Here is a 26,282-nt window from a genome sequence, read left to right as displayed (position 1 = left end):
AGAAGATCCTAGACAAGCATAGTGAAAGGGATTTTCCCGTTCTAATTAGTTGACGCTAGACACTATGTAAACACAAATGGTTGTCGAGCATCTGACCAAATTACGTGAGATTTAACTGACTATAAATGGGAAAATAAATTACYAACGTGATGTTGATTTAGCGTTAGCCAATTTGCATTTCCAACAGATTTTTCGGCAGATATACCTTTTCCAGAGAGGGSTAATTTCTGTCCCTCCTTGACCTGGAAGAAGACTTATGAGAGGGTGATGGTGTCAACACGGGTCACACGCAGGTCCTCATCAAACTCGGTTCAAATGCTGCTCCTCAAAACAGAAACACTGGGAGGGGGAAAAGAGATACGCGTATTTAAACAGACAGACTCAATATGAAGGTCAATGTCTAAGATTACATTTATGTCAGGAGTCCACGCACCAACCACAACAACTTTAGAGGAAGCTGTTATGAGCTGCGGTACTTAAGGAAGTACTGCAGACCGAAGATCATGTAGAGATGCAAACAATTTTTCCAGAGGAAATTCCATAATTTGCTGTTTTGGTTGATGGGGTGGAAACATTCTCTCTGGCATGCTCAGAATCTCCTATAAGTGTTCAATTGGGTTTGTGATTGGTGACACACCCACACCACACACACACACACACACACACACACACAACACACACCCACACACCACCACACACACAACACACACCAACACACACACAACACACACACACACACAACACACACACACTCACACACACACACACACACACAACACTCTCTCTTTCACACTCTCTCTCCTCTATGCTCATTTGAGACTCCTTATTTTGAAGTCACTGAGATCTCTCTTTTAGCGTTGGTAGCCAAAATAATGGGAAACTGACTCGAAGCATGATGGGAAGTTAAATTGCTTAATTAACCCCAGGAATCACACCTGTGTGGAAGCACTGCTCCATCCTTATTTACTCAAGTTCTTCCTTTATTTTGGGCATTTACCTGTATGTTCCCTAGGAGGTGGTAGAAATGTATTCCAAATGATTCAAAGCCAAAAGTAATAACCTCGGTGGAATCAAAACAATCATTTAGGAAATGTTGTTAAATCTTTCTTTTACGTTGAAAAATGTGGAGTAGGTTGTGTAGTTCGGTAGAAACTCTTTAATTTAATCCATTTTAAAGGTAACAACATTTGACAACTGTTCAAGGGGTGTGTAGACTTTTACTCGGTATAACTTTTACATCTGTAAGAAGTGAGCACATTTATATGCAGGGCCAATACATGCGTGTTGTGTTTCCTTGTTACGGCCATAGAAATAAAGCAAGTAGAACGGTCGTGGAACCTCTGACCTTGGCAATTTGACTGGTGACCTCATGGGTACACATAAAATGGCGAAAGCTGGTATTGTAATGTATAATTTCCATGGTAATTTGGAAAGTTAAAACTGAAAGACTATTTCCTCTCAATGATTTCTTTGGATGAAAACATTTTGAGTATATGTACATGTTTGTTCTCACTCACTTTTCTGTCAAGATAATATTTATGTAAGTTGAAAAATACATCCCAGGGTTTGGTATTCAAAAGACAGGAGAGACAGGCAGAGTTTCCTCTACCTTTTTAACCTGGGATAGATTAAAGGCTATGAAATATGAAAGCTAGCACACCCTTGGATTGCACATTACAAAACGTAAGAAAAGCATTGTCCAGAGGTTTAACTAGGAATTATAATAACGAATGAATTAAAAACGAGGCTCTTCTTCATTCTTCTTGGTTTTAGGGCGGACTACATCCCAAAATGGTGTAATGTAGAATTTATTATGTTTCCAACATTTGTAAGTTGTTTTGATGTTTGTAGCTGAAATGGTTATAGAGCAGTAGCATTTAAATTGTCTACCACTGTGTTCTTATGGCTGGCGTTGAACCCATTAACCCGTTACATTGGTGGGAATTGGCCTATATGGATAAGGCTAAATTAAAATGTTTCTTACAGAAGAAATATTAAAATGCATGAACGTGGTAGCAATTAAAAGGGAACAGTTTGGAGATTATGGGGAAATTATTCGACCAAAAGGTGAGGACACAACAGTTCACCCGACAAGCCTGAATCCAAACGTTACACTGTTGATTTTATGTGSATTTTACATTTAAAGTARATTTCACCACATTTGTTGATAACAAAATTGGAAAATCCTCTGAAAATATACAGTAACATGAAAATAATATTTCTGGAAAATCAAATCAAATGTTATTGTCACATGCACCAAATACAACAGGTGTAGAAATGACCATGACATGCTTACTTACAAGACCTTAAACAACAGTGCAGTTTTAAGAAAAATAAGAGTTAAGAAAATATTTACTAAATAACAATAGCAGAGAGAACAGTCTAAATAGCAGAGAGAACAGTCTAACTAGCAGAAGAACTGTGTAAGTAGCAGAGAGAACAGTCTAAGTAGAAAGGAGAGAACAGTCTAAATAAAGAGAAAGTCTAAGTAGCAGACGAGAAAAGTCTAGTAGCAGAGAGAACAGTCTAAGTAGCAGAGAGAAAGTCTAATAGCAGAGAGAACAGTCTAATAGCGAGAGAACAGTCTAAGTAGCAGAGAGAACGTCTAAGTAGCAGAGAGAAGCTAAATAGCAGAGAGAACAGTCTAATAGCAGAGAGAACAGTCTAAGTAGCAGAGAGAAAGTCTAGTAGCAGAGAGAACAGTCTAAGTAGCAGGAGAGAACAGTCTAATAGCAGAGAGAACAGTCTATAGCAGAGAGAACAGTCTAAATAGCAGAGAGAACTGTGTAAGTAGCAGAGAGAAAGTCTAAGTAAGCAGAGAGAACAGTCTAAATAGCAGAGAGAAGTGTAAGTAGCAGAGAGAACATCTAAGTGCAGAGAGAACAGTCTAAGTAGCAGAGAGAACAGTCTAAATAGCAGAGAGAACAGTCTAAGTAGCAGAGAGAACAGTCTAAGTAGCAGAGAGAACAGTCTATGACTAGGGAGTCTTTGGCAATTTTTAGGGCCCTCCTGTAGATTTGTTTTAAGATTAATTGTATACTGTTCAACTTTCATAAGGTCTGGATGCCTTATGTGGAATACTGTACGACAAAAGGAGTCTGTATTGAAAATATGCCCACGTTAGGGGAGATACCTATTTAGGCAATCCCTAGCTGCTGGGCTGCTCAGTCCTGGCTCAGAGGGTCTGCTGTACTGTTGTCACTCTGGCCTTGGCCTAACACACCTGAAACCAATAATGAATGTTTCACTGAGATCCTACAGCTGAGTGGGGTGTGTTGACGGCTGAGTTCGCTACCAGAGAAGATCCGAGGGGAAAGGCCGTTTCACCGGCCGAGGGAGAGTCAGCTAATCCAATATTGATATAGTAGGTAGATTCCAAATGTGGCATTGGTAGCCTACGTCACAGAGATCATGCAGCCCCCACGTGTGGGGAATCTGATTGGTTGTTTACATCACGTCTTGTGATTGGTGGATTATAGCTCACCACTGCCCACACTGTCTGCATGGCTAGTGGCTAAAGCCCGTGGACCAATTTGACTCAATTTATCAACTGTTGAGTTAGAATAATGGAATAGAATACACWATGTGTAATTTTAGAAATMTAGTTATGCATCAGTCACTCAATATGCCCATGTGAGCTAAAAATGTATTAGATTTGTAAATTAGTCTAACGGCCAGCTACAGTATCTAAACTTGTAGTATGTCGAATTAGATCCCACTGATAATCAGTTATCACATTAAAAGCTGCAAACATTTGCCTCCATCCTATGGCAAAAAGTGTAGAATTTTAATTTATTTTATTTAACCTTTATTTAACTAGGCACGTCAGTTCAGAACAAATTCTTATTTACAATGACGGCCTACCCCGGCCTAACTCGGACAACGCTTGGCCAATTGTGCGCCGCCCTATGGGACTCCCAAATCACAGCCGGTTGTGATACAGCCTGGAATCAAACCAGGGTCTGTAGTGATGCCTCTAGCACTGAGATGCAGTCCTTTAGACTGCTGCACCACTCGGGAGCCCTTTAAAAAACTGCAACATTTTCTCTCTACCCCATGGCAACGTTTGGAGGGTTTCCGTAAATATGGAGACAACTGGAAAAGGATGGATGAGATTGACCTGCGTGCCTACATAGGGCTGCTAATTTTAGTGGGTGTGTATAGGTCCCGAGGCGAGGCTACATGTAGTCTCTGGGATGCAGAGAGTGGAKGGGTGATTTTCTGTGCCACGATGCCACTGAAAGTCTTTCACACTTTCTCAAGAACGCTACGATTTGATAACCGTGAGACAAGACCTGAAAGACGTGTGAGAGACAAACTGGCGGCCATAAGGTCTGGGAGAAGTGGGTGGAGCGTCTGCCATTACCTCTACAACCCTGGGCCTGAAGTAACAGTGGATGAGCAACTGGTTCCACTCAGAGGTACATTTTTATTTTCATATCTGTAATGTAAGTGATTTTCACCGTAAGTGATTTTTCTTCACCTCCTATGAACTCAGCCAGCAGCTCCTGAAGAGGAAGATCACCATGGTTGGCACAGTTAGAAAGAACAGCCTGAGCTCCCCCCTGCACTCCTCYCAACAAGGGGGATGAGAAGCCTTCTCATCAAAGTTAGCCTTCACCCCCACCACCTTTCTAGTTTCTTACCTCCCAAAGAGGAACAAGAATGTGGTCCTCCTGAGCACACTGCACAAAACGGCTCAGATCAGTGATCGTGATGACAGGGAGCCAGTCATCATCCTGGACGACAACCACAACAAAGGAGGCGTGGACAACCTGGACAAGGGGATTGGAACTTACAGCTGCAGGAGGATGACTGCCCGCTGGCCCCTGGTCATCTTCCATAACATCATTGATGTGTTCTCATACAATGCCTTCGTGATATGGAACAAGACCAACCCTACCTGGATGCCTGATAAGCGGAACAAGAGGAGGGTGTTCCTGGAGCAGCTGGGAAAGGCACTTGTTAACCCACACATTCAAAGAAGAGAGCGCCATCCCCGCACAGCAGCCTCTGCAGTGCTTGTGAAAGCTGTTCAGGGGGCTGAATCTTGTCCTGATCCACCTGAGGCTGCAGCTGGGGCAGGCAAGAGGAGGAGATGCCAATTCTGCCCCCCTATGAAGGACTGTAAAACAAATACTATGTGCTGCACATGTGAGAAATACATCTGCAAAGTCCATGCACACACACTTGCATACTGTCCTACATGTGCTAATTAGAGTTGATTGATTTATGTTCTTCACGATTTTGTTTTGTATCTATTATCTTATTTTGTTCTTATTTATTGTTGTTGTTTATGCACCTTGTGGGTGTGGTAAAAAAAAATGGAAGAAGACTAGTATTTTTGTAGTTGAATTGCACATTGTACAGTATATAAGAATATATCAATATGTTGCCAAAAAAGTTAAAGAATTACTGTTTCCCTTCAATAAAATGCATTCAAAACTACTTTCTGCACATTTCTGCTACTTTCTATACAAGTGCTATCTCTTGCTAAAAAATTATGTTTACACCTATGCAGTACCTTTAGCAATAATAATAATAAACCTCTACTTTAGTAAATAAAACAATTATGACAGGTGTGTTGTAATAAAAACGAGTGGTGTCCACTGATTAAATGTGCAGTCATTCTGCATTGTGCAGAGGGAAAACCCAGATATTCTTAAAGTTTGTGATGAATGAAAGGTCGTTTCTTCATTGAAAAATAGATTTGGACTTTAAAATTAAATTAAGCTGCTTTATTTTAGGGGTTTAGTGAATGCGGGTKATTTTTTACCGTTAGGAAAATGGAAGWATACAGAATGTTAAGACTACACAAGGGTTAAAACAATTCCATACAGCATAGTAGAACCCCACCCCAGGCTTAGACTCTGATGGGTTAATGGTTGTGATAGTAGAAAACTTAGGATTGATCAACAACATTGTAGTTACTCCACAATACTAACCTGAATGACAGAGTGAAAAAAAGGAATCCTGTACAGAATACAAATATTCCAAAACATGTGTTGTGTTTGCAACAAGGCACTTTAAAAGATGAACCATCAAACAGGCAAAGCATCAATAAAGYACTAAGATTGAATCGTACTACACCGGCTCCAACGCTTGTCGGATGTGGCAGGGCTTGCAAACTATAGACTACAAAGGGAAGCACAGCCGCGAGCTGCCCAGTGACAGGAGCCTACCAGACGAGCTAAATTACCTCTATGCTCGCTTTGAGGCAAGTAACACTGAAGCATGCATGAGAGCACCAGCTGTTCCAGATGACTGTGTGAATATGCTCTCCGTAGCCGATGTGAGTAAGACCTTTAAACAGGTCAACATTCACAAAGCCGCAGGGCCAGACGGATTACCAGGACGTGTACTCCGAGCATGCGCTGACCAACTGGCAAGTGTCTTCACTGATATTTTCAACCTCTCCCTGTCTGAGTCTGTAATACCAACATGTTTCAAGCAGACCACCATAGTCCCTGTGCCCAAGAACACTAAGGTAACCTGCCTAAATGACTACTGACCCGTAGCACTCATGTCTGTAGCCATGAAGTGCWGTATAAGGCTGGTCATGAATCATATCAACACCATTATCCCTGAAACCCTAGACCCACTCCAATTTSCATACCGCCCCAACAGATCCACAGATGATGCAATCTCTATTGCACTCCACACTGCCCTTTCTCACCTGGACAAAAGGAACACCTATMTGAGAATGTTATTCATTGACTACAGCTCAGCGTTCAACACCATAGTGCTCTCAAAGCTCATCACTAAGCTAAGGATCCTGGGACTAAACACCTCCCTCTGCAACTGGATCCTGGACTTCCTAACGGGCCGCCCCCAGGTGGTAAGGGTAGGTAACAACACATCCGCCACACTGATCCTCAACATGGGGGCCTCTCAGGGGGTGCGTGCTCAGTCCCCTCTTGTACTCCCTGTTCACTCATGAATGCACAACCAAGCACAACTCCAACACCATCATTAAGTTTGCCGATGACACAACAGTGGCCGGCCTGATCACCAACAACAATGTGACAGCCTATAGGGAGGAGGTCAGAGACCTGGCCGTGTGGTGCCAGGACAACAACCMCTCCCTCAACGTGATCAAGACAAAGGAGAWGATTGTGGACTACAGGAAAAGGAGGGCCGAGCACACCCCCATTCTCATCGACGGGGCTGCAGTGGAGCAGTTGTGTCCACATCACCAACAAACTATCATGGTCCAAACACACTAAGGCAGTTGTGAAGAGGGTACGACAATGCCTATTCSCACTCAGGAGACTGAAAATATTTGGCATGGGTRCTCAGAACCTCAAAAGGTTCTACCATCAAGAGCATCCTGACTGGTTGCATCACTGCCTGGTATGGCAACTGCTCAGCCTCCGACCGCAAGGCACTACAGAGGGTAGTGTAGATCACTGGGGCCAAGCTTCCTGCCGTCCAGGACCTCAATACCAGGCAGTGTCAGAGGAAGGCCCTGAAAATTGGCAAAAGCCTCCGGCCACCCTAGTCATAGACTGTTCTCTCTGCTACCGCACGGRAAGCGGTACCGGAGCGCCAACAGCTTCTACCCTCGAGCCATAAGACTCCTGAACAGCTAATCAAAGGGCTARCCAGACCCCTCTTCTARGCTGCTGCTACTCTATGTTTATTATCTATGCTGTRGCCACTTTAACTCTACCTACATGTACATATTACCTCAATGACCTCGACTAACCGGTACCCCCGCACATTGACTCTGTACTGGTACCCCCTGTATATAGCCTCGCTATTGCTATTTTACTGCTGCTGTTTAATTATTTGTTACTTTTATTTTAAAAAATGWKCTCATCTATTTTTTACTTAACACGTTTTCTTTCTTAACTTCTTAAAGCATTGTTGGTTAAAATCTCTTACGTACCCAAATCTAACTGGCTGTAGCTCAGAACCTGAAGCACGGATATGCATATTCCTGATACCATTTGAAAGGAAATACTTTGACGTTTCTGGAAATATAAAATGAATGTAGGAGAATGTAACACATTAGATCTGGTAAAAGATAATACAAAGAAAAAAACATGCTTTTTTTTTTGTATTTTTTTTTTACCATCAGCTTTGAAATGCAAGAGAAAGGCCATAATGAATTATTTCAGCCAAGGCACAATTTAGATTGTAGCCACTAGATGGCAGCAGTGTATGTGCAAAGTTGTAGACTGATGCAATGAATATCTGTTAAAATGTTTGTATAAAGTTTGCCTAATTAGTTTATTAATACATTTTCAAGTTCATAACTGTGCACTCTCCTCAAATAATAGCATGGTATTCTTTCACTGTAATAGCTACTGTAAATTYMACAGTGCAGTTAGATTAACAAGAATTCAAGCTTTCTGCCAATTTCAGATATGTCTATGTCCTGGGAAATTATCTTGTTACTTACAACCTCATGCTAATCACATTAGCCTATGTTAGCTCAACCGTCCCGCGGGGAACCCACTAATCCTGGTTTTAAGGGCTTGTAAGTAAGCATTTGAATGTAACCTGTTGTATTCGGCGCATGTGACAAATACAATTGTATTTAATTTTATTTATTGAGGGTGTAGCGAAATGCTTGTGTTTCTAGCTCCAATAGTGCAGTAATATACTCCCCAGTTTACAATTGGCTCATTCATCCCCCTCCTCTCCCCTGTAACTATTCCCCAGGTCGTTGCTGCAAATGAGAACGTGTTCTCAGTCAACTTACCTGGTAAAATAATGGATAAATAAAATKAAAAWAWKAAAAAAWKWAWCAATTCACAACAATACACACAAACTAAAAGTAACAAGAACGGAATTAAGGAATATATAAATATTAGGATGAGCAATGACGGAGTGCCATAGACTAAAATACAGTAGAATAGAATACAGTATATACAGTATGTAAACATTATTAGAGTGACTAATGTTCCATTATTAAAGTGGCCAGTGATTTCAAGTCTATGTATATGGAGCGGAAGCCTCTAAGGTGCAGGGTTACCTAGTGGATTTGGGCTGCCCACTTATCTTCCAAATGCTTGGCTAGGATGAGTCCCCTGCTCCCCCAGACGCTTGTGTTCCAACAGCTGCAGCTGAAGGGATGGTGTGGGCTTCCCAGTTTTATTCATGTTCTCTCTTATGGCCTTTACTTTTCTTGTCCTTGACTGCATCTTCTTACAATCGGGTGTTGTCTTGACATTTGAAAGTCTAAAAATAAAGCTGTCTAAAAAGAAACAGGTATTTGATTGGTCCGTTTAATGGCCATATCAGGTCATTATCCGTTGGTGCACAGCTCAAAATGGCAAATAGACAATAAAGAAATGCTAAATTACTTTAGATATATTGCTGTGCAAGTTGGATGCAATTTTCTCAGATGGGCTGTTCGTTTTTTTTTCTTCTTCAGTGGGCCTGTTTAACTTGGGTTTCTTGCACAAAATGTATTATTATCTGGCCTATATTAGGGGCCTAAAGAAATAAAATGGGCCGGTGTGGGGGCCTTGAGGAAAACTACGGGCCGATGTGTTTGAAATGCCATGGCCGATTTCTGGTCCCAGTCCGCCCCTTGACACACCCGTTTCTGAACATGGCCATATTGGGCTTGTACATCCTTTGTTGCTATGGTAACTCTGACTGTATGGGATCAAATGGGAGATTCAAGAACAGCTCAGCAGATGTGGTTTGATACCGTCTCTATGACAGAGGGTCATAAAGCAATCCCAAACAACTTTAAGGCTGCATGTATTTCTGACWTCCAGTTTCAGGAACATGGCCATTGGCCAAGGTAAAGGTCACTGACAGGGGGTAAAAAACAACCAGATCAGTTGTTTTGTGGATCCATGCCACAGCATGTGACATTTCAAATCCAGATTTAGATGTTTGCGACTTGCGGCATTTGAATGGATGAAATCATGTAAAAAAAATGCTGACATGAGCCAAGGCGTTGGGGTGTCCCAGGCAAACTCCTGTCTGTGGTGATAAAACGACTTTGCGAGCACAGACTAGGGCCTCGATTCAATCCGTATCACAGTTGTAACGCGGTTGACAAAACAAAATGGAATGATGATTGTGATTGAGCCGACATATGCAGCATTTACTGTWAATYCAGTCTCAGAGATTGRGGTAACATTGCCTTTAAATGTCAATCGCATTACAACACAGATCTTATGGGCTACGGATTGAATCGAGCACTAAATCGTACCCTTAAAATGTATAGGATCAAGAGTTACTGTTCAATRCTCCAAAGGCCCTGCCTGAATACATCAAATATATACTGTAGAACGCCAGTTGTATATTTAAGCACTAAGGACTCAGGGGGTGTGGTATATGGCCAATATACCACAGCTAAGGATGGTTCTTAAGCACGACGCAACACAGAGTGCCTGGATACAGACCATAGCCATGGTATAAGGACATTTAAAGTTATGTGATTGCCACATACATTTGTTGACTTTTATATTAATGTTATCTTCATTGATTCTTGAAGAATATAACTTATGAATGCCTCATGAGTTTGGTTCAACTGTCATACCCAATCAGAACCTGATCAGAACCCAATGAGAACCCAATGAGAACCCAATCAGAACCCAATGAGAACCCAATCAGAACCCAATGAGAACCCAATCAGAACCCAAAATCTATGTTTTTTTGTATTCCACTGTTTATAAACAATGTAATTGTAAACAAACACCTTATAGCTTCAAAACATCATTACAACTATTCATCTGATCTCATGGATGATCAGTCCTTAGCTCCCATAGCTCTATCTAAACATTTGAGATGGGTTACATTTCCACCAGCCCCATCCTTCAGCTCTTTACCAAATCAATGGCGGGGTCCCTACTTTACCTTTTTTTTTTTAACTGCAGATTTCTGCTTTAATAACAGTATATCAAGGACCTGCATCTCCTGTTCTGGACAGCCCATCCACGTGGTGTGTAGGGTTCTATTCAAAACCCCAAGCACAAACAAAGCAGGTTCAGCTAAATCAACAGATCATAATCTTTAATTTAGCCCTTAATTACTTAAAATTAGGTTCAGTATGTTAGTGCTGGATTGGAATAAATACAATTCAGTTCAATCGGGAAGTAAACTGTTCACAATGCTTTTGAATGAGAAATAATTTTAGTTACGTTCCTGAATTGACTTGAAATGAACCCGTCCCTGGTTTGCTGTTTAGATCACAATACATAAAATGACATGGACAGGGAGGACCTGGTCCTAGATCAACACTCCTACTCTGAGACGCTTGATACATACCGGCCCTGATCTCGATACAGTGCTCAGTACATTGTGAGAAGACCCATGGCTGTCAAGTCAGTTGATGAGGTCTTTTGTGGCCAAATACACAGTTGTCAAGTTGGGTATATCCTCTGACACTGAATGTCAACCCCACCATTAAAATAAGCCTGGTGTTGTCTATGTACGCTGATGATTCAGAATTATACACGTCAGCTACCACAGCGGGTGAAATCACTGTAACCCTAAACAACGAGTTGCAGTCTGTTTTTGGAATGGGTTGCCGGTAATAAACTTGTCCTGAACATATCTAATAGTAAAAGCATTCTATTTGGTACAAATAATTCCTTAAGTTCTAGACCTCAGCTGAATCTGGTAATGATTGATTGGCTGTTGAGTAAGTAGAGGGGACTAAACTGTTTGGTGTCACCTTAGACTGTAGACTCTGTTCCAACTAACAACTTGTCTGTCATATATATGGCTCCCGAGACATGCTTCAACCAACAACTTGTCTGTCATATATATGGCTCCCGAGACATGCTTCAACCAACAACTTGTCTGTCATATACAGTTGAAGTCGGAAGTTTACACACACCTTAGACAAATACATTTAAACTAAGTTTTAATCCTAGTAAAAATTCCCTGTCTTAGGTCAGTCAGGATCACAACTTTATTTTAAGAATGTGAAATGTCAGAATAATAGTAGAGAGAATGATTTATTTCAGCTTTTATTTATTTCATCATATTCCCAGTGGGTCAGAAGTTTACATACACTCAATTAGTATTTGGTAGCATTGCCTTTAAATTGTTTAACTTGGGTCAAACGTTTCGGGTAGCCTTCCACAAGCTTCCCACAATAAGTTGGGTGAATTTTGGCCCATTCCTCCTGACAGAGCTCGTGTAACTGAGTCAGGTTTGTAGACCTCCTTGCTCGCACACGCTTTTTCAGTTCCTCCCACAAATTGTCTATAGGATTGAGGTCAGGGCTTTGTGATGGCCACTCCAATTCCTTGACTTTGTTGTCCTTAAGCCATTTTGCCACAACTTTGGAAGTATGCTTGGGGTCATTGTCCATTTGGAAGACCCATTTGTGACCAAGCTTTAACTTCCTGACTGATGTCTTGAGATGTTGCTTCCATATATCCACATACTATTCCAACCACATAATTTCCCCTCCTCATGATGCCATCTATTTTGTGAAGTGCACCAGTCCCTCCTGCCGCAAAGCACCCCCACAACATGATGCTGCCACCCCCGTGTTTCACGGTTGGGATGGTGTTCTTCGGCCTGCAAGCCTCCCCCTTTTTCCTCCAAACATAACGATGGTCATTATGGCCAAACAGACCAGAGGACATTTGTCCAAAAAGTACGATCTTTGTCCCCATGTGCAATTGCAAACCGTAGTCTGGCTTTTTTATGGTGGTTTTGGAGCAGTGGCTTCTTCCTTGCTGAGCGTCCTTTCAGGTTATCTCGATATAGGACTCGTTTTACTGTGAATATCGATTTTAAACAGGTACTTTTGTTTCATCCAGCATCTTCACAAGGTCCTTTTCTGTTGTTCTGGGATTTATTTGCATTTTTTGCACCAAAGTACGTTCATCTCTAGGAGACAGAACACGTCTTATAATTTAAATAATCTGTCTGTAAACAATTGTTGGAAAAATGACTTGTGTCATGCACAAAGTAGATGTGCTAACCGACTTGCCAAAACTCTAGTTTGTTTTAACAAGAAATTTGTGGAGTGGTTGAAAAACAAGTTTTAATGACTCCAACCTAAGTGTATGTAAACTTCCCACTTCAACTGTATATGCACAGGTAAATAAGCTGAGTGTACAAAACATTAGGAAACTCGTTCCATGACACAGACTGACCAGGTGAATCCAGGTGAAAGCTATGATCTCTTATTGATGTCACTTAAATCCACTTCAATCAGTGTAGATGAAGGCGAGGGGACACGTTATTAAAGAAGGAATTTTTAAGCCTTGAGACAATTGAGACATGTATGTGTGCTATTCAGAAGATGAATGAGCAAGACAAAAGATTGAAATTGCCTTTGAATGGGGTATGGTAGTAGGTAGTAGGTGCCAGGCGCACCGGTTTGAGTGTGTCAAGAACTGCAACGCTGTAGGGTTTTTTCAAGGTCAACAGTTTTCCATGTGCATCAAGAATGGTCCACCACCCAAAGGACATCCAGCCAACTTGACACAACTGTGGGAAGCATTGGAGTCATCGTGGGCCAACATCCCTGTGGAACACTTTCGACACCGTTTTGTCACACCCTGACCGTAGAGATCCTTTTTATGTCTCTATTTTGGTTGGTCAGTGCGTGACTTTGGGTGGGCATTCTATGTCTGGTGTTCTATGTTGTCTATTTCTTTGTGTTTGGCCATGTGTGATTCTCAATCAGAGGCAGCTGTCTATCGTTGTCTCTGATTGGGAATCATACTTAGGCAGCCTTTTTCCCCACCTGTGTTTGTGGGTAGTTATTTTCTGTTTAGTGTTTGTCGTCACCTTACAGACCTGTTCGTTTGTCGTGTTGTTGTTTTGGTTAGAGTGTTTATATTTATTAAAAATAACGTATTATGAATACTTACCACGCTGCACCTTGGTCCTCATCTCCTTCTCCAGACGACGTTGGTTACACATTTAGAGCCCTGACGAACTGAGGCTGTTCTGAGGGCAACAGGCAACTCAATGGTCCTAATGTTTTGTACACTCAGTGTAGCATAGAGAAGAAAAAACATATTTAGAACTGATGATTGATCTTATGATGCAATAATGAATTCAATTCATTGATTATTGAATGTTATTATGGACACATAATTTTATAGAACCAGAACATACACAGCCTCTGCTCAACAAACTCAAACTGGAGAATGAGTCGTTTGGGGAGCGGCAGTTCACGAACGATATTTGTGCTTATCATCCTGCGTTTCGCCTAAAGTTGTTCATGATCTAGTCCGGTTGTGGCCGCAACTAGATCTCGTTTCAAATGTATCAAGAAATAATTGTATTTGTGTGTCTTTTGACTGAACTAGTTGGGGAAAAATCGGAGAATCTCTCCTCCTGGCCGTCTGTGAGTAGTAACAGAATCTCTCCTCCTGGCCGTCTGTGAGTCAGTGACAGAACCTCTCCTCCTGGCCGTCTGTGAGTCAGTGACAAAATCTCTCCTCCTGGCCGTCTGTGAGTCAGTGACAGAACCTCTCCTCCTCCTGGCCGTCTGAGTCAGAGACAGAACCTCTCCTCCTGGCCGTCTGTGAGTAGTAAAGAGAATCCCCTCCTGGCCGTCTGAGTCAGAGAAGAACCTCTCCTCCTGGCCGTCTGTGAGTCAGTAACAGAACTCTCCTCCTGGCCGTCTGAGTCAGAGACAGAACCTCTCCTCTGGCCGTCTGTGAGTAGTAACAGAATCTCTCCTCCTGGCCGTCTGTGAGTAGTAACAGAACCTCTCCTCCTGGCCGTCTGTTAGTAGTAACAGAATCTCTCCTCCTGGCCGTCTGTGAGTCAGTGCATAATCTCTCTCATGGCCGTCTGAGTCAGAGAAAGAACCTCTCCTCCTGGCCGTCTGTGAGTAGTAACAGAACCTCTCCTCCTGGCCGTCTGAGTCAGAGACAGAATCTCTCCTCCTGGCCGTCTGAGTCAGTAACAGAACCTCTCCTCCTGGCCGTCTGAGTCAGAGACAGAATCTCTCCTCCTGGCCGTCTGTGAGTAGTAACAGAATCTCTCCTCCTGGCCGTCTGAGTCAGAAAGAATAATCTCTCCTCCTGGCCGTCTGTGAGTAGTAACAGAATCTCTCCTCCTGGCAGTCTGAGTAAGAGAAATAACCTCTCCTCCTGGCCGTCTGAATCAGAGACAGAACCTCTCCTCCTGGCCGTCTGAATCAGAGACAGAACCTCTCCTCCTGGCCGTCTGTGAGTCAGAGACAGAACCTCTCCTCCTGGCTGTCTGTGAGTAGTAACATAATCTCTCCTCCTGGCCGTCTGAGTCAGAGACAGACTCTCCTCCTGCCGTCTGTGAATCAGAGACAGAATTCTCCTCCTGGCTGTCTGTGAGTCAGTGACAGAACCTCTCCTCCTGGCTGTCTGTGAGTCAGAGACAGAATCTCTCCTCCTGGCTGTCTGTGAGTCAGTAACAGAACCTCTCCTCCTGGCCGTCTGTGAGTCAGTGACAGAACCTGTCAGTGTGTAGTAGAGAATCACTGCAGTAGTCAACATGCTGCCAGGGCTTCCCCTGGTACTTTACATTCTTGGTCTACCAGTGTGTGTGCCCGTCTGTGTGAGAGAGAATGTGCCTGCGTCGTACACTCTTTAGGGAACAGGTTGACCAGTGCAATCTAGTATCAGCATAATTGGTTTGTCACACCCTGGCCTTAGTATTCTTTGTTTTCTTTATTATTTTAGTTAGGTCAGGGTGTGACATGGGGAATGTATGTGTTTTTGTAGTGTCTAGGGTGGTTGTATGGTTTAGGGGGTTAAATAGAGTAGATGGGTTTGTGTTTAGTATAGGTGTCTAGCTGTGTCTATGGTTGCCTGAATGGTTCTCAATCAGAGACAGATGTCATTAATTGTCTCTGATTGGGAGCCATATTTAAGGCAGCCATAGGCACTAGGTTAATGTGGGTAATTGTCTATGTCTATGTTCTATGTTGCATGTGTGCACTTAGTTCGGTTTAGCTTCACGATCGTTTGTTTTGTTCATTTTGTAAGTGTTTGTTTTTTCCTTCATTAAAATAAAATGTATTTTTCACGCGCTGCGCCTTGGTCCTCTCTCTCTTATCAAGACGATCGTGACATGGTTTGTGAAATTACAGTAAATGTTACTCTTAATGCTCCCATAAAATATATTTATCAACTTGCCTTCCACTGTCCTCATTATGATAATAGATTTATTATAGGATTTATCAAAATTAGACACGGTGGAATTGTGCTGGCAGCGTTCACTTGAACCATACTCCTATAATGATAACATTAGTCTATACCAGTTTACGACCAAGATAAAATCATTTCATGTATTCAGTAATGTTACACTTATCTACATACCAGGGGCTTCAAGTTGCAATGAGCCCAGGACTGTAGATCTTTGTCAGCAGGTATTAAATCAAAATCGTCTGATCTCAGATCTCCACTATGTCTACCATGCCGCATGCAGTCAGGTCCAAAATGAAAACTAATCCAGGTAGCTATTTTAGCAGTCTTATAGCTTGGAAGCTTTTCATGGACCTATTGGTTCCAGACTTGGTACATCGGTACCGCTTCCTGTGCGGTAGCAGAGAGAACAGTCTATGAATTGGGTGACTGGAGTCTTTGACAATTTTTAGGGCCTTCCTCTGACACCGCCTGGTATTGACACCGCCTGGTATTGAGGTTTGCTTTGAGCTCAGCACCAGTGATGTACTGAGCTGTTCGCACTACCCTCTGTAGCGCCTTACGGTCGGATGCCAAGCAGTTGCCATATCAAGCGGTGACGCAGCCAGCGGTGATGCTCTCAATGGTGCATCTGTAGAACTTTCTGAGGATCTGAGGACCCATGTTTAATGTTCTGAGGGGGAAGAGGCATTGTCTTGTCGGTGTGACGGGAAGAAACAATACAATAACCTCAAAATCCACAAAGAAATGGTTCATTAATGTCCGGACTTGTGGTTTGAATTCAAAATCAAAATCAAATCAAAAGGTATTGTTCAAATACACATATTTAGCAGATGTTATTGCAGGAGTAGCGAAATGCTTGTGTTCCTAGCCCCAGCAGTGCAGTAGTATCTAACAATTCACAACAATACACACAAATCTAAAAATAAAGAAATGGAATTAAGAAAAATATACACTACCATTCAAAAGTTTGGGGTCACTTAGAAATGTCCTTGTTTTTGAAAGAAAAGCACATTTTTTGTTCATTAAAATAACATCAAATTGTTCAGAAATACAGTGTAGACATTGTTAATGTTGTAAATTAATTTTGTAGCTGGAAACGGCAGATTTGTTATGGAATATCTACATAGGCGTAGAAAGGCTCATTATCAGCAACCATCACTCCTGTGTTCCAATGCCATGTTGTGTTAGCTAATCCAAGTTTATCATTTTAAAAGGATAATTGATCATTATGCAATTATGTTAGCACAGCTGAAAACTGTTGTCCTGATATAAAGAAGCAATAAAACTGGCCTTTAGACTGAGTATCTGAGTATCTGGAGCATCAGCATTTGTGGGTTCGATGACAGGCTCAAAATGGCCAGAAACAAAGCCCTTTCTTCTGAAACTAGTCAGTGTATTCTTGTTCTGAGAAATGAAGACTATTCCATGCAAGAAATTGCCAAGAAACTGAAGATCTCGTACAATGCTGTGTACTACTCCCTCCATAGAACAGCGCAAACTGGCCCTAACCAGAATAGAAAGAGGAGTGGGAGGCCCCGGTGCACAACTGAGCAAGAGGACAAGTACATTCTAGTTTGAGAAACAGACGCCTCACAAGTCATCAGGCCAGCGTCCCGGAGTCGCCTCTTCCCTGTTGACGTTGAGACTGGTGTTTTGCAGGTGTGTGCAAAGTTGTCATCAAGGCAAAGGCTGGTTACTTTGAAGAATCTCCAAAATAAAAAATAAATATATTTTGATTTGATTAATAGGTTTTTGGTTACTACATAATTCCATTTGTGTTATTTCATAGTTTTGATGTCTTCACTATTATTCTACAAGGTAGAAAATAGTAAAATTWAAGAAAAACCCTGAATGACTGGGTGTGTCTAAACTTTTGACTGGTACTGGTATATACACAGTTTTGGAACCACTGCTCTAGGAGACTGTGATGTCACTCTTTCCTAAGGCTGGTCTGGACCAGTCTCCTGCTGCCCAAGATGTATGTACACTCAACAGCTGCAGGACAACCCTAACCCTTGAGGGAAGGGGATGGGATTACCGCTTTCATCAGTGCTCTCTTTTGTTATGAACTTGTCCTGTCTTTAAAAGGATCTGTGTTGTCATTACATGTGAACAGCTAAATATATAAATATATAGCCGTCCAAAAAAGAAGCGCGTATTTGACATCTAGTCTGTATATGACCATATCCCACTGGTGCACAGCTCAAACGGCATTAGATTGGTTTTATACTCATCACTGTGACAGCGGGCGGGGGGGGGGGGGGGGGGGGGGTAAAATGAAAGCAGTGCCAAACTATTGTGCTGTGGTGGTTACATTTACTCCTGACACCCAGTTTGTGAATATGGCCATATTGAAGACAAGGTCATTGATAGGGCTGGTAAATAATCCTGTTTTGCTCTACAAACACGGTTTGTTTCCCCAAAGGTTTAACAGAGCTGTTCGATTGGGTGGTTATGGGGATGTAAATCTACACAATAACTTACATTTCGATTCATTTTCTTTATACTTTTAAACAATATTTTTTAATTAGACATGTCATCCTTTCATAGACTTGCTGTAAAAGTAAAGCTCCGACAACCTAGCCTGTGGAACACAGAGGAATCCGGTGTAGGACGGCACCATTTTTTTCAACCCTATCCTCACTTTGGCTGACATTGGCTACTGTAATAGATTTACCACTGAGATATGTGGCCTGCATGGAAAATAAGTTCTGAGCCCTGAGCCCTGAGCCCTTTGCTCTGGCCACTCCAAGTCTTTCAAAAGGATACCAGGAGTGTTATGTGGATCCCTGCCACTGCATGTGACATTATACATCCCAATTTAGACCTTTACCGGGGGGACATTGTAATGGATTAAATCACGTTGCAAAACCCGCTGTTGTATGGCTGAGAACTCACAGGCAACTCATGCCTGTCACAATAACACTACTTTGTGAGATACAACAAAAGTGTCTTTAAAGACTCTTAAAGAGTCACTCCACCTATTTATTTGTACTTTTCCTGTAGAAAAACAATATCTCAGGTAAAAATACAGTAATGTACACACGCTTAAGGGTAAAAATAAATTTAAAAAATGTGAGTATATTACTGTTTTTTTTAGACAACTGCAAACTTCAAGGAGTTGGTCTGATTTAAACATGTATATTGTGATGGGTGATTTACATTTGTGAATTAGAAATGTTTATTTTCTTCTTCCCAACTCCCCCTGAGAAACCCTTGTCAGCTCAGGGATTAGAACTAGCAAACGTTCTATTATTAGTCAAACACTATAAGCTACTTGCCACTCTGTGGTATACTTGATGTCATTGTGATGATACCATCAGCGTTTTGCAACGGTCCTGGACAGCTGGCTGTTAACAATAGCATCAGGGTTTGCCACTCTGTGATATCATTGATGTCCTTATGATGTTACCATCAGGGTTCTGCAACGGTTCTGGACGGCAGCGAGGTGTACAGCCTTTTGTTCCACAGCAGCTCTGTCACAGCTGATTCAGCGAATCAACTCCTCATAGTCCTGATTCAAACCAATCAGGTGTGTCAGCTCTATCACAGCTGATTCAGCGAATCAACTCCTCATAGTCTTGATTCAAACCAATCAGGTGTGTCATCTCTATCACAGCTGATTCAGCGAATCAACTCCTCATAGTCTTGATTCGAACCAATCAGGTGTGTCAGTGAAAAAAACCTGCGCTCACTGCCAGCAGCTCTCCAGGCCCGGGCTTGGTCCACTGCATTCATCTACAGCACACCTTTTACATTGATCTAAGATCTGTTTTGTAATTTCCCCCGTAATGYTTAAGTTGAGGACTTGCTAAACTGATTCTAAGGAAAACTTATACCCAACTGTGGATCTAAGAGAAAAATGTCCTGCGGATACAATGACAAATGTCAAATATCATGTAAGATATCTACAGACATGTTCCATTAAAATACCTTTAYTGTCATGAACTCCATTTTAATAATCTGCATGGTACGAAGACTCTCTCTARCCACAAACGTGTCTAGAAAATATGTTGTGGCAGRTGTTTGGAAGAGTTGGCCGATACTCAATCACTTCAAAAGCTTTAAACAATACGCCTTGACTGCAGAGATGAGAATAGCATAGCCTAAGAAATTAAAAGATTGTTTGCCTTGCCTACTCAACATGTGTCTCCTGCAGCGCCCCCTATGATGTTTCCAACAGTGACTTTATTAATACATGACATTGTCACATTGTTGCTAATAAGTTGGGAGAACGTTGTGACATCTTCATTTTGCTAGTAGGGGGATGGAATGAGACGCTGGATCTGAACAGAATGCCACATTAATTAATCTGAACCAATTGGAAATAAATAACTTTTACACAACAATTGATTGCAGATGTTTCACAGAAAATATACCATAGATATTAAAAGCTGTAAAATTATTGACTTGAAAAAAGTGTTGATTTGATACCAGGAACCAATGTCTTTTAACAAATTCAAATCACATTAGTACATCAAATCTTAAAGATACATCTCAAATGTAATATCCAATTTGGAGAAACAAATGAATTGTTTCAGGATTAGTGGTTKTTTTGGTAACACTTTATTTGAAGGGGATATACATGGGGCGGCAGGTAGCCTACTGGTCAGAGCGTTGGGCCAGTAACCGAAAGGTTGCAAGATTGAATCCCCGAGCTGACAAGGTACAAATCTGTCGTTCGGCCGCTGAACAAGGCAGTTAACCCACTGTTCCTAGGCCGTCATTGAAAATAAGAATTTGTTCTTAATTAACTGACTTGCCTAGTTAAATAAAAGGTCAAATAAAAAATGCAAAACCTTTTTGTGAAACCATTCATAAGACCTTTAAGCAAGTGTTGTAGTACCACTTATGACAACATTCAAAACACATGTATAGCTGGAATCTCTACCTTGCTTGCCCATCTTTTTTTGAGAAATTACACTCAAAACTTTTATAAAGTATTTATATAAATACTAGTATAAATAGCCTTTTGATAAGGCCTTGCAAGAAGACTTAACTAATGATTAATACACAGTTTACAGGTGCCTTGTCACGGCCGTCGAAAGAAGTGGACGGCCGTCGGAAGAAGTGTCGCCAACAAAACAAGAAAACAAATTAACGACCGTGAAGCTTCCGAGGGCTATAGTGCCACTAACAAAGATACCTACTCACAATCACAGGTGGGAAAAAGGGCTYCCTAAGTATGATTCCCAATCAGAGACAARGATAGAKAGCTGTCCCTGATTGAGAACCATACCCGGCCAAAACATAGAAACACAAATCATAGAAARAKAYYACATAGAATGCCCACCCKAAWRKKKKCCRMYKCKAAKCKAAAWAYYYKKWWAAAAAGGCTCTCTAAGGTCAGGGCYTGACATGCCTTAATTTAACATCTTATGAATAATCTTATAAATCATTATTAAATACATTAAAATTGGTTTATAAATGTGTGAATAACTAGCTTACTAACATGTGTGAGTAATGATTAATAAATGATGAATAAACAATTGAATAATACATGATACATTCTTTATTACAAATGTTGGTATTAAGTGCTACCCCTATTCATTTCATATCAGTTTTATTGAAGCCAGCTCAGCTGCTAAGTGATTTACTTCAGAGTCTCATAAAAGTTTGAGGCAGCTATATTATACCTCTCTCAGCCATATGAGTGGATAAGAGTCATGAAATAGTGTACCAGTGTTATGGGCCATAGGAATTCTAACTCTAACCTTAAGTCGTAAGAATCCTACTGGACTGTTTTAAGCGCCTGCGGTATCTTCATCTCATTCATAACGTAGATGAATAACTACACATTGGAGTTTACAGTGTTATAAACTATATAAAAGCCTAAATGGGCCTGTTCTAGATTTCAAATATTTATTTAATATGGTTTCACCAGGGTCATAAATCAAACTAAGCAAAAGCGTGAGGTAACGGCCAACTCCGTCAGAAGCATGAGGTGAGGAGAGGTTCAAAAAAWATATATATATAGTTGTTGATAAGGATTAATTAATTACTGATATTCAACTAAATAAGGTCAGATTATATTTMATATAAAGAATTATGACTGTGGTTGTGGGGGCAACATGGACTCACTKCATTACAGTATTTGAGGGGCATTTGAAAGTAATATTGGAATCAATRTGATGAATAAAACTTTTGACATTGGCATAATTATTAGTTATGACATGTCTCATTTACGTAAATTCTGTGAAATTTAATATTATATTAAAGACAAGTATATGTATTCTAACATTTATGTATTCAGATTGGTTGGATGAATTTACATGTCAATAAGGTGTTATGCCATTGGCCAAACTTGCAGATAGCGGGAGATCACATTTTTCTCAGTCTGAGATTTACATGGAAGCAGTAGGTCAAGTTCTAAACTAAAGCATTGTGTTATATTTATGTAAATTACAGTGTGTACAAGTTTAGTATGTACAGCAGCTCAAGGTCAGCCACAAGGCTCTACTCTAGTAGCAAGTTAGATGGACATGTCAGTTGTAGACATTCCTGCAGTAGGCAACCTGATCCTCCTTAAGGTCTCAGAATAGTCTAGAACAATCACTGGTAAAAGAATAAGGAGTGTGGTGCTCCTCGAAGTGGGTGGGACTAGAGAGACACAGACACACGGAGGTCTCWCATCCAATCCATTTCCTTTACCAGAGTGGTCCATAATTAACTTTTGCTTGGTTGGCACTTCCAACCAGATATAAGGAGGCTGAGGCCCCAGCATTCATAAGTCAGATAGATACCTTCTTCCTCTGTGGTAAGACTCTCTCCACTTCCTTAGTGTGTACATACAGTCTCATATTTTCACTTTTGCATCTAAGGCAGTAGCTAACGGCATTGCTTGAATTCTGCATTTTGTTCTTTACATGTCTTTTGTAAGATTTTACAATATGCAATCAAGTGGCATTGATTTAAATTGTTTTAGTTTAAATGTGTTTTACTTAAATTGTAAAGTATAACTTTCATTCACAGTCAAATGTGTTTTTTCTGCACTCTTTTTGTAAATTGAGGGGGTGGTCTAGAATGTAACTGGGTTTTCAGGGCTATTTATTAGAATCCTTGAGAGAATGTAAAGTGAATTGAAACTAGGAAAGTGAAAGTGTATGGTTGCACCTGTAGTTGAATTGGACATGGCTGTAATGATGGAGTTGACTGATGCCGTACAAAATGTTTCTTACCCTTCGCGGGCTAAATTACAAGGTTTCAGACTTGTGCGTATTCACAACACCCTAATGTTTCACAGGGTCCTCCAAGACGTACAAATACATCTGTAGGAGGGGAAAAAAGAAGGTGAGACATGGTTTGTCTTCACATAAAAAGTGATGAAAATATTCTGTGTGAGATACAGTACCGCTCACTCTCTTGACTGTGGAGGAAGCACCACAGAGTCAATCATGTTTCTTGTTTCATCTCTTTCCTAGTGAACCGTCAACATGAGTACGGACGCGGAGATGCAGATCTARGGCAAYGCTGCCTTGTACCTTCGTAAACCCGAGAGGGAGAGGATTGAGGCACAAGCCGCACCCTTTGATTCAAAGAACGCCTGCTATGTGACAGATGTCAAGGAGCTGTACCTTAAGGGTTTGATCACTGGCAGGACAGAGGGGAAGTGTACTGTCAAGGTCAAAAATCCTGACGGCACTACAATGGTAAGTCTTGTCTGAAAAGTATTGAAGTAAAAATATTATCAAAAACATTCCAAAAGCCAATATGAAAATAGTAACAAAAATAGATTAAGAAGCATTTCTTTGTTCTTTTTTAAGCAGAATATAACCCTCAAACAAAACACTTGTATTGCGGCTATTTAAAATTGGCATGAAATTATTGATAATGACAAGTCAAGAATCACATGTATTTGTCAGTGYGTGATAACAAAGTAGTTTGATTAAATGTGGGTATTTTAATCAGCAAAAAGCATTGAGTCATGTCCAGTTTGATCCGTGTGTAATCTAGATTTCTGACTGTTTCAGGATAAAGAGTTCAAAGAAGCAGACATCTACCAGATGAACCCCCCGAAGTACGACAAGATTGAGGACATGGCCATGATGACCTACCTGAATGAAGCCTCTGTGTTGTATAACCTCAAAGAGCGTTATGCAGCATGGATGATCTATGTAAGAAACCTGCATAAACGTACACACTGTAAATTAACCTAATAAATACACACAAACAGTACTACACATAAATGAACAGTAGAAACCAAAACATACCAATACAGTAGACCCACATTAGTATACCATAGTACACCCACATCCTCACATAAATATAGGTAAAAGTCAATCTGACTTTGCTAATCGCCCAATTGAATCCCTTTCATCCAGACCTACTCTGGGCTCTTCTGTGCCACGGTGAACCCCTACAAGTGGCTCCCCGTGTACGACGAAGAGGTTGTCAACGCCTACAGAGGGAAGAAGAGGATGGAGGCTCCACCCCATATCTTCTCCGTCTCTGACAACGCCTTCCAGTTCATGATGATTGGTACGAGCTCTCATGGAGATATGGATGGATGGATAGATGGATGGATGGATGGATGGATGGATGGATGGATGGATGGATGGAATCTACTGTCTTCTAGTCTAAATTAGAACAGTCTGCAGGGAAACTCTCATTTCACTATCCTTGAATGGAAAATATTCCAAAATGAAATTCATGATGATGCTTATGAATACAATGATGTACTCCTAATGTTGATTGATTATAATAAGCTACATGTTTTTTGGTTCCAGATAAGGAGAACCAGTCCGTCCTGATTACGTAAGTTGTTTTCTATCATTTCACTTGAGAAAGTGTTTCTATTCTGACATATTGGGTGACTTGGGTGTTATAAAACACATGACATTATGAATGGATAATGCTCTCTGTAGTAATGACTTGGGTGTTATAAAATACAGGACATTATGAGTGGATAATGCTCACTTGGGTGTGATGAAAATATTCTGAACAAAAATATAAATGCAACATGTAAAGTGTTGGTCTAATATTAAGAATGGGGCCAAATTGGACCAAATTAAGAAGCTGATTAAACAATATTATCATTACACAGGTGCACCTTGCGCTGGGGACAATAAAAATGTGCAATTTTTTCACACACCAGTTTTGTCACATTGCCACAGATGTTTTGAGGGAACCTGCAATTGGCATTTTGACTGCAGGAATGTCCATCAGAGCTGTTGCCAGATAATTTAATGTTCATTTRTCTACCATAAGTCTCCAATATCGTTTGTAGAGAATTTGGCAGTATGTCCAATCGGTTTCACAAGCGCAGACCACGTGTAACCACGCCAGCCCAGAACCGCCACATCCGGCTTCTTCACTAGCAGGATCTTCTGAGACCAGCTGAGGAAACTAAGGAGTATTTCTGTCTGTTAAAAAGTCCTTTTGTGGGGAAAAACTAATTTTGATTGGCTTGGCCTGGCTCCCCAGTGGGTGGGCCTATGCCCTCCAAGGCCCACCCATGGCTGCGCCCCTGCCCAGTCATGTGAAATCCATAGATTAGGGTCTAATTCATCTATTTAAATTGACTGATTTCTTACATGAACTGTAACTCAGTAAAATCATTGAAAATTGTTCCATGGTGCGTTTATATTTTTGTTCAGTATACATTACATTATGAACGGATTAGGTTGTGCGTTATAATGAGCCAATGAGTGGAAATATTTAGTTAATAATTGACTTTTGTTAGAAAACAGGTGAACAGTGTATTTGTCAATGCAAATTAGCAAAAAACAATCTGACACTCAAACATGTGACTAAACCCATCTTTCTCTGTCATATAAACCAGCGGAGAATCCGGTGCAGGAAAGACTGTCAACACCAAGCGTGTCATCCAGTACTTTGCCACCATTGCAGTGTCTGGTGTCAAGAAGGAAGTAGACCCCACCAAAATGCAGGTTGGTTGTGCTTTTATAACATATTTCAGTTTGGTGTGCTGTGTAAACTTAGTTTTTCAAGTGGTGAATACTGTTTTAAGAAAAGTGTTTGCTAGTTTCTGAGCAACTTGTGTTTGTCTCAATCAGGGGTCTCTTGAGGATCAGATCATTGCAGCTAACCCTCTGCTGGAGTCTTACGGTAATGCCAAGACAGTGAGGAACGACAACTCGTCGCGCTTRGTAAGTATGAAGYYRWTACTGTGGAAGTMACCTTATATTGGGTGGGAAAATGTCAGTAGTTCACGATAGTTGTATCATCAGCTTTCCAACA

General features: G+C 41.1%; 1 pseudogene; it reads left to right on the top strand.

Moving 5' to 3' along the window:
• The first annotated feature begins 22,814 nt into the window (after positions 1-22,814).
• LOC112070663 (myosin-13-like) lies at positions 22,815-26,260 on the top strand (annotated as a pseudogene).
• Positions 26,261-26,282: the final 22 nt, after the last annotated feature.

Source organism: Salvelinus sp. IW2-2015, unplaced genomic scaffold (assembly GCF_002910315.2).
Source record: "Salvelinus sp. IW2-2015 unplaced genomic scaffold, ASM291031v2 Un_scaffold1385, whole genome shotgun sequence".
In the NCBI taxonomy this organism is placed as follows: domain Eukaryota; kingdom Metazoa; phylum Chordata; class Actinopteri; order Salmoniformes; family Salmonidae; genus Salvelinus; species Salvelinus sp. IW2-2015.
The sequence above is the reverse complement of the archived record's forward strand: the minus strand, read 5'-3'. Positions and strand labels throughout refer to the sequence as shown.